The 12,834-nt window shown below is 38.0% G+C and overlaps 1 non-coding gene across 1 annotated transcript; it reads right to left on the bottom strand.

The window, feature by feature from the left end:
• Positions 1-12,493: 12,493 nt before the first annotated feature.
• LOC122223311 lies at positions 12,494-12,602 on the bottom strand. Its single transcript, XR_006204196.1, has one exon. It is a non-coding gene; the product is annotated as a U6 spliceosomal RNA (small nuclear RNA).
• Positions 12,603-12,834: the final 232 nt, after the last annotated feature.

The raw sequence follows: 12,834 nt of genomic DNA, 5'->3' as shown, positions 1-12,834 counted from the left end.
GAAGCAGGTAGGATCTAGATTGTGAAGGGTACAGAGAAATTAGAAAAAAAATACTAAGCTGTCCTAGGTTTCTGACTTGGATGTCACAGCCCACTGGATCACCAGAAGAGAAGTCAGATGAAAAGAGTAGGTATTTTGGGAGGAAGATAATGAGATCAGATTTAAATATATTAAATATAAACTGTGTATGGCAGATCCAGATGGCTATTTTAGATTTTCTGGTCTAGGACTCAGGAAGCCAGGGCTTCAAATGTAGGTTTGAGAGTCATTATTTTATAGGTCACAGAAAACTGGTTGATCACTCAAAGTACATTACATACAGGGAAAAGAGAAACCAGAGCACAGAATTTTGGGAACAACAATATTAAGAAGTCTTATAATCTAGCTTCTCTAAACCAAAATTTTTTGAAATATAAATAACTGTAATTTTGTGATAACTAGCACTAATCATATAATCACATCATGGTTCTCAATCTGTGTAGCAATAACACCCACTTTCCGACTGACTCGTTTTATACATATTAAATGGATTTAAAATGTTGTAAGAGAGGGACCCAATAATTTTGCCTTTTAAATATACATTTAGGATTTAAGAAATTGAGTTTTGCTCTAAAAAGAAAAAAAATTTATGATAAATTAGAATAGTAACATGATACATAACACTCATCTCAAGAACCAGGAATTTGGAGTAATTACCAAATCTTGAGAAATTAGTATAATTTTGCTATTCTCTAGCCAGCAGACAATCATAAGAGAAGCCCTACCCCTACCCCATCCCCCATGCTGAAAGACATTTTTTCTTCTGGAAGAGCCCATCTAAATGATGTAGATTTGTATACTTTGCCACCTTGTGGTCATTGTAGTTATTTGCATGACTCCATCTGTACTGTAGTTTGATTTTCTGTTAAAACGGCTAGATGTTCTTATATATTTAATTAATAACAATACCAGCAAAAACATATTAGAACAAACTTGAATGATCTTGACAAAAAGATTACCATGCCCAAGATGAAGACCTATCTGATGAATTTATGCAGGCTGATGTATTTGCTTGATAACATTTTCTGGGCCTTTCTTAAATTTTTTTCCCCCACATGTTGCTACAGTAACTATTTTGACACAGAATAAGTGTTAATAAAAATAAGAAAAGGGTTATTACTCTTGACAGTCTGAATATTAGCATAATATTTCTTGCATTTCACTAAGGTTTTAACAGAAAACAAAACTCATGACATCATGTAAATGGAGTATATATATAAATAAATAAGGCCACTCTCTAGAAAACTCAAACAGAAGCACCCATGGGCGCTTAGGCTAAGATGTAGTTGCTATATTTTCTAGTTCAATCTATCAGAAACAAAAGTGTTGAAGAAACTAATGTCTCTAGAGGTTCAGGAACCAGGGCCAGATAACTAATGCAGTACAGGTGCATTTTTGAGAGGTTTGAGTTACTTGCAACAGAATAATTACTGTATATTTCGTTATACTTTTGTTTCATTTTCTGATTCCTTTTCATATGAGATTTGATGTTCCTATGTTTGTAAATCTACAAAATATTCAAACATTTGTCTTGGAAGCTACTCAGGGAACATCATCTCTGTTTTAGGGCTCTTTCTTGGGCATAAATGGAGGTTTTTTGCCATTCCAAGTCACTGGTTCCCTGTATCTTGAGGCAATAAACTGGGTTTTGAACAGCTTCATAGCAGTTACCATTCTCAAGGTACATTTTATTTCTCAAAATATAGGAGATGCTATTAAAATTTAGCAAAGAACACCTGGGCTAAATTTCCTTAATGTTTTCTTTCCTTTAAAAAACAACAACACATTTTTGACTCATTTAAGCTTTGGTGATACAGTTGATAGACTGCTTATATACTCATGTTGTTCAACTGAGGGGACTTTCCCAAATTACATCAGTAGTAAAAGAGCCATGTGAAAATACAAAGGCTTGATTGAGAAAAAAACACAAGGAGAAATATCATTCAATCTCTATTGCTAGAAAACAACCCAAATTACAGATTTTCTCTCATTCTCTCTCTCTCTCTCTTTTTTAGAGAGACAGAGAGGGTGAGTGAGGGGGCAGAGGGAGAGAGAATTTTTTTAAGTTTATTTATTTATTCTGAGAGAGATAGAGATAGTACAGGAGGGGCAGAGAGAAAGGGAAAGGGAGAGAATCCCAAGTAGGCTTTGTACTGACAGTGAGGAGCCCAGTGCAGGGCTTGAACTCACAAACTGTGAGATCATGACCTGAGCTGAAGTCAAGAGTCAGACACTTAACTGACTGAGCAACCCAGCTGCCCCAAGAGAGAGAGAATCTTAATCAGGCTTTATACTCAGCGTGGAGCCTGATGCCAGGCTCCATCACATAACTATGGGATCATGACCTGAGCAGAAATCAAGAGTCAAATGCTCAACCAACTGAGCCACTCAGACACCCCCCAACATACAGATTCTCTTAATGTTACGTCCATAGCTCTTATTTTACATGATGGGCTCTCAAGGATTATTTTGACTTATGTGTCCAAAAAAGGACCGAGTCCCTCCAGAACCATCAAGTAGCCAGGACACAAAGCTTCTGCCCCCTATTTGTTCCCAATTACCTCCTCATAACTTTAACAGAAATGAGGAGGAGATAGATTGTTTGCTGCTATATATGGAAACAAATTATAGTACCTTATTAAACTTTAACTCTGAACTGGGAAGTTTGCATTTTTCCTCAAAGAACAAGAGGCTTTACTTATGCAATGAGGATGGGCATAGCAGGGATTCGTTGAAAAAGAATGATAAAAAGGGACAAAAGCAATCACGTTTGTTCACGTATCAGGGAGATTCAACGCAGAAACAGTAGCTCCGTTAACATGCAAGTCACATTATATTTGATATAATAAAGGAGTAGTTTTAGATTAACAAAAATTAGTTCAAATGAAAGCTGGATTTAAATCCCAGTTCAACCATTTCCTATTTAGGCAAGTTATTACTTGTCTCTAGTTCTCAGGTTCCTCATATTCCTCAAATAATTATACTTGCCTCAAGTGAACTCGTGAACACTGAATAGGAAACTATTAAAAATACACAGTGGTATTAGTCAGTGTAGCATAGACTATGCCGTGACAACAAGCAAGTCTCCAAATCTCAGTGGCTTAACATAAAAAAGGCTATTGCTTGCTCATATTACAGTCTGATAAAAAGCTGGTGGCTCTTTTCTAAGCAAAGACCCAGAGATCCTGGCTTTCTAGCAGCACAAATGGGAGAGAGCCCACAGTAGAAAGTACACCCAATTTTTACTGTCTAGACAGGAAGTAACACATCACTTCCCTTAATGTTTGATTGCTGAGAGGCAGTCTCATAGTCTTATAGAGATTCCCCAGGACCTGGGAAGTGCAGATTGGCACACGGATATATGGTAAAAAACAAGGTCTACTACAAGCGATGATTGTTATTGTTGGAAAATGAGAAGTACAGATGCACATAAAGAAAAATACACATTAAACACAATCCCATTATCTTTTCAAAATTTCAATATTCTTTCAAACTTCTCTACATAAGCATTTTCATGTAATTTGAAATGAGCACACAGATTTTCAATAAATGCTGCTTCCTTCTCCTTTGGAGACTCCATCCATTTCTCTTCATGTCAAGAAACGCATGCAAATTGGGAGCAATAGGGACATTGTAGGGATAAATTTAAAGCTGCTCTAATTTCTTTGAAATGCACATCAATTTCTATAATTATTGGCAACAGAATACTTGTTCCACAACTTTTACCAAAGACTATGAAACATGTGTCCTGATTCAGAGGGTAAAAACCTCTGCTTGTAGAACTTGCCAGAAAAGTTAGGTAGTGACAGAGGGAGCCCTTAAACTTGGAACATATTTCCCTGGCTACTCACGTTGCTACCTCAGTTTTGCTTGACAAAGTGGTGTGTGTGATTTTTTTATTGTTTCCTAAGGATGTTTGTACATGCAGTAAGTCAAATTGCAGCATTCAATAACTCCTATGTTCCTGTTCAAAACAAATTACAGTGCACACAAGTTTATTTTTTTCTCTGGTCTCACTTGAAATCAGATAGCTATTATAAATGATACAAAACAAATGTTTTATTTTAGAAAATTACAGAAAATAGAATCACCTTTTACAATGCTACAGAAATATGTGGCTATTGGGAAACCCTAAATCAAAACTCCTATGAATTAATATCCAAACATACTGAGGGGAAGTAAGACTGATTTTGTTAAATCATCTTTTCTAATTTTTAATGCTAAGGTGGATGTTTGTTGTAGATTAAGCATGACTACAGAAATGTAGAAAAGGTCAAGACCATATATTCCTGCCACTGGATAGCAAAGACAATTGTTAAATGGCTGTTGCAGTTTATTTATTTTTTTAATAAAAGGTAATTAAGTCCTGAATGACATTCTTAGAGCTTATAAAATACACCACTGGTAGTCTTATGAATACGCACTTCAGAATTTATTTAAGAGCGCCTGGGTGGCTCTGTTGGTTAAGCGTCTGACTCTTGATTTTGGCTCAGGTCATGATCTCACAGTTCGTGAGATGGAGCCCCATGTTGGGCTCTGTGCTATCAGCACAGAGCCTGCTTGGGATTCTTTCTCTCCCTCTCTCTCTTTACCCCTCCCCTGCTTTCTCTCTTTCTCTGTCTCAAAATAAATAAACTTTAAAGAAAAAGAATTTACTTAAATTTTCTTTATTGAATTTAATTTAGAAGCGTAATACCAATAGATGCTCTTGGTTATCAGTCCTCTCCATGCCACATAGTCTGCTGAGCTGGTCTGTGCTCTACCTCACATATTCACCAAAAACCTGCAATACAGCTGTAGCATCATTTTACAGAGGAGGAGCTGAAGATCCAAGAAGTTATATAAAGATAGAAACTTGCACAACCAGGCTTGGAATTCGGGTCTTTTTGCTTCTAAAATTCCTCTTCACCACAGTTTCTTCATTTTTTTCCCTTATGTATGTATGTATGTATGTAAGTAAGTAAGTTATCTCTACATGAAATGTGGGGCTCAAACTCATGACACATGCCCATGACAAACTCATGATCAAAAGTCACACACTCTTCTGACTGAGCCAGCCAAGTGCCCCTACCACAGTTGCTTAATAAACCTTTTCAGGTTCCTATTCTAGGTTTATGGTAATTCTTTACTGTGTGTGTGTGTGTGTGTGTGTGTGTGTGTGGTGTGTGTATAACTAAATTAATGCATACCTCTTGTTTTACAGATACGAGAACTGAGGCCACGTGAGGTTTTCTCAATATAACACAACTACATCTCAACAAAGCTGGGCCTAACTTCTGAATTTACAGAGGCCCCATACAATGTTCTCTTACAGTTTTTCCAACTATAGACATCAAGCAACTGAAGACCAGAAAATTGGGAGCTTGAGTTGGGGACCAAGCCTTTCATGGAATGGCCAAAGAGAGAGATGGGAGATGTAAAATTCTCAGAGAAAAGCAGAACAACTAAGACAGACTGAGAATGAGGTATGGGCATAAATGTATCTGATGGTTTAGACTCTGTAATAATGATGCAAAAAGTAGAGGAGCAACTCAGTCTGGAAATAGGAGGACAAAAAAGAATGTTCATCCTTGGCAGACAAGAAGGACCATTGTGTTTATCTGTGTATTTTCAAGACTTGCCATAAGTATCATCTCTCCCTTGAAACCGATAAAAACCTCCATTCCCACAGATGGAGATGAACATTCCTGCATTTTGGTCTTTTCTCAGTCTTGTATCTTCTGTAACCACAGTGCAGCTGGTATTGCTATGTCCTTGCACATTTACCTCCCGGTCTCCCTCTGTTTGTCTGTAAGTTCACAGGACAAGGACTATGTCCTACTCATCTTTGCACTGTCCCTAGTGCAAGGGTTGACACTTAGACCTAGAAGGAAGCAGAACAGCCAGAATAGAGAGAGAAAGATGTGCATAGGGGAGAGAGACCATGTGCATTTAAAAGGAAGGAAACAGTAGCTTCAGATCAGTTTCATTCTCCAGTGAGGCTCATCTGTATCACAATTCCTGTCTTGGGAGTCTTGAAAGTTCTTCTCTAATCTTATTATTCTTTTCTTTATTAACACCCTACTATGACCAACTGTTGTTCCTTTTTTATTTTCTTTTTTAGTGACCTTGACTGGATCTCTCTGTTATTTGAGACCAAAGGGCCTTAGCTAGAATAAAGAGCCTTTGACAGGTGACCACTTACTCTGAAAATGTTCTTAATTATTGGTCTCTGAACACTCCATAAGGCAGGACCCTTCACTTAGGAACCTGATAGGCATTTGAAAATTTTTGAAAGCTTGTAGTGATATTACCATTTGAAGAGGCATTTATTATTATATTTATCTGGAATTAGTAATATGTTATCTCACTTGCATTATATAGTCCCTTGGTGGTAGCTAGCCTTGTGAGAGGAGCTGGCAAAACAGTGCCTACTTGACCTGGTATGATTTTGATTATTTTGTTAATTAAAATACTTCAGTTTTTAGAGTCTATAAAAGCAGGATGAGATACTGCACTTAAAGGTTAAAAAATTCCAGTTCTGGACACTAAGTTCTTGCTTTGCTAGAATGAACCACTCACTTAGAGTGTAGAAGTTCTGCTTGCGTAGACAGGATGATCCCAAAGTCTGGTCTGGAGGCATGACCTTTTACTACAAAGGATTGATATGAACTGGGGTCTGGAATTAGACTAAAATATTTTTAGTCAAAGGGGAATTTTTCTGGGACCTTGCAGAAATCACGTCCTGCTTCAAAAGTATTATAATTGCAGATATGTTTTAGAGTGTTTGGAATAAATGATTGATAAAACACTTCTAAATACCAAGAAACAATAAATGCACAGTATGTATCAGTAGGAAGCCTACCATATAACTGAAGCAGCTAGAAATAACATGGAAAGATGGGGCGAGAAAGAAGACAGAAAGAGAAGGAAGAAGACCTGGAGAGAGATAAACAAATAAGAGAAGCCAAGATAAATGGGCAGATAGATCCTCTATTTCATGAAGAGATTCCTGTCCCAATACCAGGTCACATGTAACTTAATTGTACTTGATATAACTTAGTTGTACTTCATTTTGATGAGCCCATTATCTTATTAAGATAAGAGTATTTTAGTTGAACTCGGTTTAACTGGATTTCTCATCTTTGCACCTCCCCCATGCCTTGATACATGCATTCATTTTCTCAGTGTTTGAAGAGAACCTACTGTTTGTACAAAAGTAGCATATTCTTTGTAAAAGTGTGAAGATAAACCAGGAATTGAATTCTACCTACTACGACTTGATACAACCAAGAGAATACTAAGGAGTGTATTTATACCTTTATGTTTTTGTTGTTGTTGTTGTTGTTGCTATTGTTGTTGTTGTTGCTGTTGCTGGTTAAAGAAGCATTTATAGAGAGCCCATGTTCTCTGAGGATTTATAGAAGAGCAATGAGAAGACATAATTCCCAACCTGGAAAACTTTGAGTCCAATTCACAGTCTAGTAAACTTTGGAGGGTTCTGCTTTGGGCTAGAAATATCTCTGCCTTTGAATAAAAGTATTTAGGTTGTAGATTGCCTGGAGTTGGTAATTTCTACTCCTGGTGTCAGTATTCCATGTGGTCCCTTCTTATTATTATATTGTTAGATTTCTTCTTCATTACACTTACAAAAGAATTCATTATAATATTAATTCTTTTTTCGTTGTTGCTGGTGTTTTTTTAGGTAGGCTCCAAGTCCAATGTGGGGCTTGAACTCACAACCCTGAGATTTAGAGTCACATGTTCTTCCAACTGAGCCAACCAGTTGCCCCCCCCCACCTGAATTCGTTTTTTAAAAGATTTTCTTTTAAAGTTTATTTATTTATTTTGGGAGAGAGAGAGCGCACATGCAAGTGAGGGAGGGCAGAGAGAGAGGGAGAGAGAGAATTCCAAGGAGGCTCTGTGTTGTCAGCACAGCCCAATGTGAGGCTTGATCTCATGAACCGGGGGATCTTGACCTGAGCCAAAATCAGGAGTAGGATGCTTAAAGGACTGAGCCCCCAACCCTCCACCCTTGATCTATTTTTAAAGGTTTTTCCCAACCTGAATTCTTAACCCTGAGGTTCTGTTTTGTTTGTGTACAAACCAGATTTACTTGCCACTTTCATTAGCTTGGGCTGCTATAACAAAAACACCATAGACTGGGTTGCTTAAACAGTGGACATTTATTTCTCATTGTCCTAAAGGCTGGGAAGTCAAAGATCAAGATGCTAGTAAGTTTTGTTCCTGGTGAGAGTCCTCTTACTTGTGTGTAGACAGTCACCTTCTTACTTATCCTCACACTATGGAGAGAGAGCTCTGATCTCTTCACCCCCTATACAGACACCAGGAGCACCACTACCATGACTTCCTCCAAACCTGATTACTTCCCAAAAAGCCCAGCTCCAAATACCATCACCCTTGGAATTAAGGCTTCAACACATAAATTTTGGGGGGACATAAGCATTCAGTCCATAGCACTTACACAGAGTCACCTTTAAAAAGGGTGTTGGTTTAAGATGAACCAAATGCCTGATTTCTAGGTAAAATTCTAGCTAAAATATGAGATGCAAACATGTTCTTTTGCCCAACTGAGATAAATATACTTGAATCCTCTTTCAGAAATCTAGTCAAATGGAGAGTTCTAACCCTGGCCAAGTTTTCTAAAACATTCAAAACACTCCATTGACCTGTATCTTTGTACATTGTTAGCAGCTGAGAACATAATGTCGTAGAAGTTTACAAAATGTTTTGAAATAGTTCTAGAGACCTGGTTATGCTTAAAGAGTTCAGTTAAATATTCAGTCTTACCATATTTATTGACTTCCTACTATGCATTTTGTAGGCACTGTGCTAGATTAGTGATGACTCAGCCCTTAAAGAGATTTTAATCCATCAGGAATAGAACTCAGGGCTTCTGACAATCATATGAATATTGCTTAATTGTCAGAGAGAGGGTGCATCACAGATCCTAAATTCACATATTGATTTGTTTTGGAGACTCATTTAAGTCCTTGGCTTTCTTATTTAAAAAAAAATGTTTTTAATGTTTATTTTTGAGAGGGAGAGTGTGCACGAGCAAGAGAGGGGGCAGACAGAGGATCCAGAGAAGGCTCTGAGGTGACAGCAGAGAACCCAATTCAGGGCTCACACTCAATGAACTGCAAGATCATGACCTGAGCTGAAGTTAGCCACTTAACTGACTGAGCCACCCAGGTGTCCCATTGACTTTCTTATTTTTTATAGGAGTCAGAGTCTCATTGAAAAGAGTATCTGTGAGCATCCAATTTCAAAACTGCACATGACAATGCTGTGAAAATTTTACAGTACCAATTTGTAATTCATTCTTAGTGTTCCCAGTACTATTTGATTTTTAGCTCTTGGAAGGAAGTCATAAAAGCTTGTAACCTCACAACATGGAAGAACATGGTTGGTGTTAAGTACCAAGCTGTTAGATTAATTAACTAGTATTTACTGGGGACAGGGAAGTACCAAGGGTATGGTTTCAGGAAGGTATTGAGTCAATTGTTCTGAAAAAAAGTTGACCATATATAGCCAGTGTATCCACCTGACTTATAAATGACTGAAAATAGCACTGCCTATGAAAGCACATACCTATGAAGGTATAGTACCAAGCAGAGTTCCAATAAGGTTTTCAAGAAAAATTAGGTAACAAATGACAGATAAATGAGCAGAATTATATGAAGTTTAATAAAGAGTTCTTGCATTTTATGCCTTTCGATTTTAGACCTATTCAAATTGAACTTCCACTATTGAAAGAAAGCTCGGTCTCCTCAAAGATGCTGTGGGACCTCGGTAATCCTTTCTCTATTTACATGTAACTTCTGTGGCCCACTTTTCAGGCCATGAGCTCTTGCACAAAGCTGTGCCTGCTTCTGCAGCAGCTCCAGGGAAAACTCAGAAAGAATGCACAAACTTGGCATCATCACTGGTTCTTCCATAGGATTTCAAGTCCTGTTGTGTTCTTTCCTCTTAAAATTTCTGACATGAGCCTCAGAGTGACAATCTAGAGAGAGTTAAATCACTTAACTCTCTCCTTTTGATAAAAAAGAAAAAGAGATTCCAAATATATAGAACGTTAATATCTGTTTAAAAGGCATGGGTTTATAATAAATAAGCCCTAATATCCAACAGGTGGCACCCAGGGTGCAACACACAATCTGCCAATTACTTGAAAGAACACTCTGAAAGAACATCTTTAGAAAAGATGGAGAGGCTAAAAACAATAAATAAATAACTAAAAAGTTCTCGATCAGGGATAGTGCTGGATATTTTTCCACTTGTCCTTCCAGATTCACTCTGGTGTGGCTTGCTCCAGGAGGCTGAGCTGTGTGCATTGCTTTGCCTGGGCATCCATCCTGCGGTCTGGGTTCGCCTGGCTTCTGCCAAGTGAAAGAAAGCAGCAGAAGGAAGGAAGGAAGGAGAAGTGAAGTCTTAGAATGGACTTCCTGGGTCCACTTTGTTTGTTTTAATTTAATTTAATTTTTTCAATGTTTATTCTTGAGAGAGACAGAGAGTGTCCCTGCCAGGGAGGGACAGAGACAGAGGGAGACACAGAATCTGAAGCAGGCTCCAGGCTCCGAGCTGTCAGCACAGAGTGTGATGCAGGGCTTCTACTCACGAACTGTGAGACCATGACCTGAGCTGAAGTTAGACAAGGCCTTTACCAACTGAGCCATCCAGGCGCCCCTTTGGGTCTGCTTTCTAAACATACACTGCATGCTGCTAAATCCTCCACCAAAGGCCACTGTTTCCATCAGGCAGCCTTCCCCATGCAATCCCCTAAGTAGAATTTAGGGAGTGACTCCTTCCCTTTTCCTCTAGAGGCAGGGATAGTAACAGCTCCCCTTGTTGCAGCCCCCAGGGTGCCGCACTATCTTTTTGGTGTCCCTTTTCATGACAGAAACAGAACAACTTAAGCAAAAACATAGAGCTCAGGTATGAGGTTAGGAACTTCTGTCTGCTTTGGTGCCTAGAGGAGTACCTGGCCAACAGTAAGCACTCGATACATATTTGTTGACAAAATTGTTATACATATATAAGTTTTAATGAAACTTATCATTGGTAATCACAATGCTTGTGATTTGCCAATGTAGATATTAAAAATACATTCCTACATGCATACATAAAAGCTTCAAACACATCCATGTACTTAATTGTACTTAATTGTGCATATATACAAATATGTGAATGAAAAGATGTTAATGAATGAGAGTGACAGTGGTGGTGTCCTGATGGAAATTACTGTAGAAAGATGTTCACTACTTAAGATATAATTCAACCTTGTTAACAGGAGATAGCTCATACCTTCCCTTTCAATTCCCCCCGAGTAAACGTGCTCACTTGTGGGTCCCTATGAAAGAAATATTTATCTAGCCCCAACTGGTCATCTGCTCCTCTCTGGAAGCTGGGAGTATAATGGTGACTATGCTAGATTCCACCTGTCCCCATGTAGAAATGTGATGGCATAGAGGTGGGGTACAAGAGTACTGAGTTTTATGGGAGTCCATGAAAGGATTACCTAATCCTTGACTTAAGACTGCCTAAGGGCAGAGCTGAGAGATAAGGTGTTGGCCGAGTAATGGAAGAGGCTGAGAAGAGAAGGGGGCTCCAGGCACAGGGGACAAGAGCTTGCACAAAAGTGTGGAGAGCAAAAGCCTGGCTCACTCAGGCAACTGAAAGAAGTTCATTATAGTTGGAAAACAGTTTGAAAATGAGAATATTGAGAAATGAGGATGGAAGAGTAAGAAGTCAGACCATGCAAGGTTTTATATAGATTTAAGAGAGTTGAGATTTCAAGCCAGTTAAATGCTCATTGAGAGAGAACAAAAGGTAATTATTCTTCCCCTCTTCTCCAAAATATAAGTACACATACACACTTTATATCTCCTAATTGGGAGGAAGTTAAGGATTCCAGATGTTACTGTAAAGCAATGGTTGTCTAATTGATATTAACCCATATTTGTTGAAATGCTTAAATAACTATGATTAAGCAGCTAGCAGTTATTGTGTGCTTACTAGATTACAGGCACTGTTCTCAGAACTTTTTAGGTATGATTTTCTTTAACACTCACAATAACCTGATAGATAACTCTATCAGATAGCTACTATTTTTATCTGAAGTTTACCAATAAAGAAGAGGTGCAGGAAAGTTAAATGCCTTACTCAAAATCATACAGATAGTAAGTGGTAAAGATTTTTAAAAAATGGGGGGAGTAGTGGTTTTTCCTCATCTCCAGTAGAAGGTAGGTTAAGAAAAATACTTGGGAACTGCACTGATATTGAATATAAATAATTGGGACTAGGGTGATAAGCTTGCTTTAAGAAGCAACAGATTGGTCCCATACCTTATATCATAGCACAGAGAACAAATTTAGTGAATAATACATTAAGTGTTGAAACTGATGTAAGCACAAACACAGCAATAGATTGCTTTTCCTTTTTTTTCTTTTTTTTTAATATGGAACGCTTCACGAATTTTCATGTCATCCTTGTGCAGGGGCATGCTAATCTCCATATCGTTCCAATTTTAGTATTAGTATATGTGCTGCCGAAGTGAGCACTTAAATTGCTTTTCTAAGGGGGAAATTTGAACAGAACTTTTTTGAAAGTCAGGGGAGCCATGGTAACTAAGAAATGAAATTTGAATCCAACGGGTCATGAACCAGTATGTCAAGGCAATGCCTGGTGCCTCCATTTTCCTAACTTTAAAATAAAGTGGCATTTTATATTACTATATTGGAGCATTGAAGAATTATGCATCATACAGCCATTTGAAATTAGTCTATGCTGTAA

Source organism: Panthera leo, chromosome B3 (genome assembly GCF_018350215.1).
Source record: "Panthera leo isolate Ple1 chromosome B3, P.leo_Ple1_pat1.1, whole genome shotgun sequence".
Taxonomy (NCBI): Eukaryota; Metazoa; Chordata; class Mammalia; order Carnivora; family Felidae; genus Panthera; species Panthera leo.
Note: the sequence above shows the minus strand (reverse complement) of the source record. Positions and strands in the feature narration are given on the sequence as shown.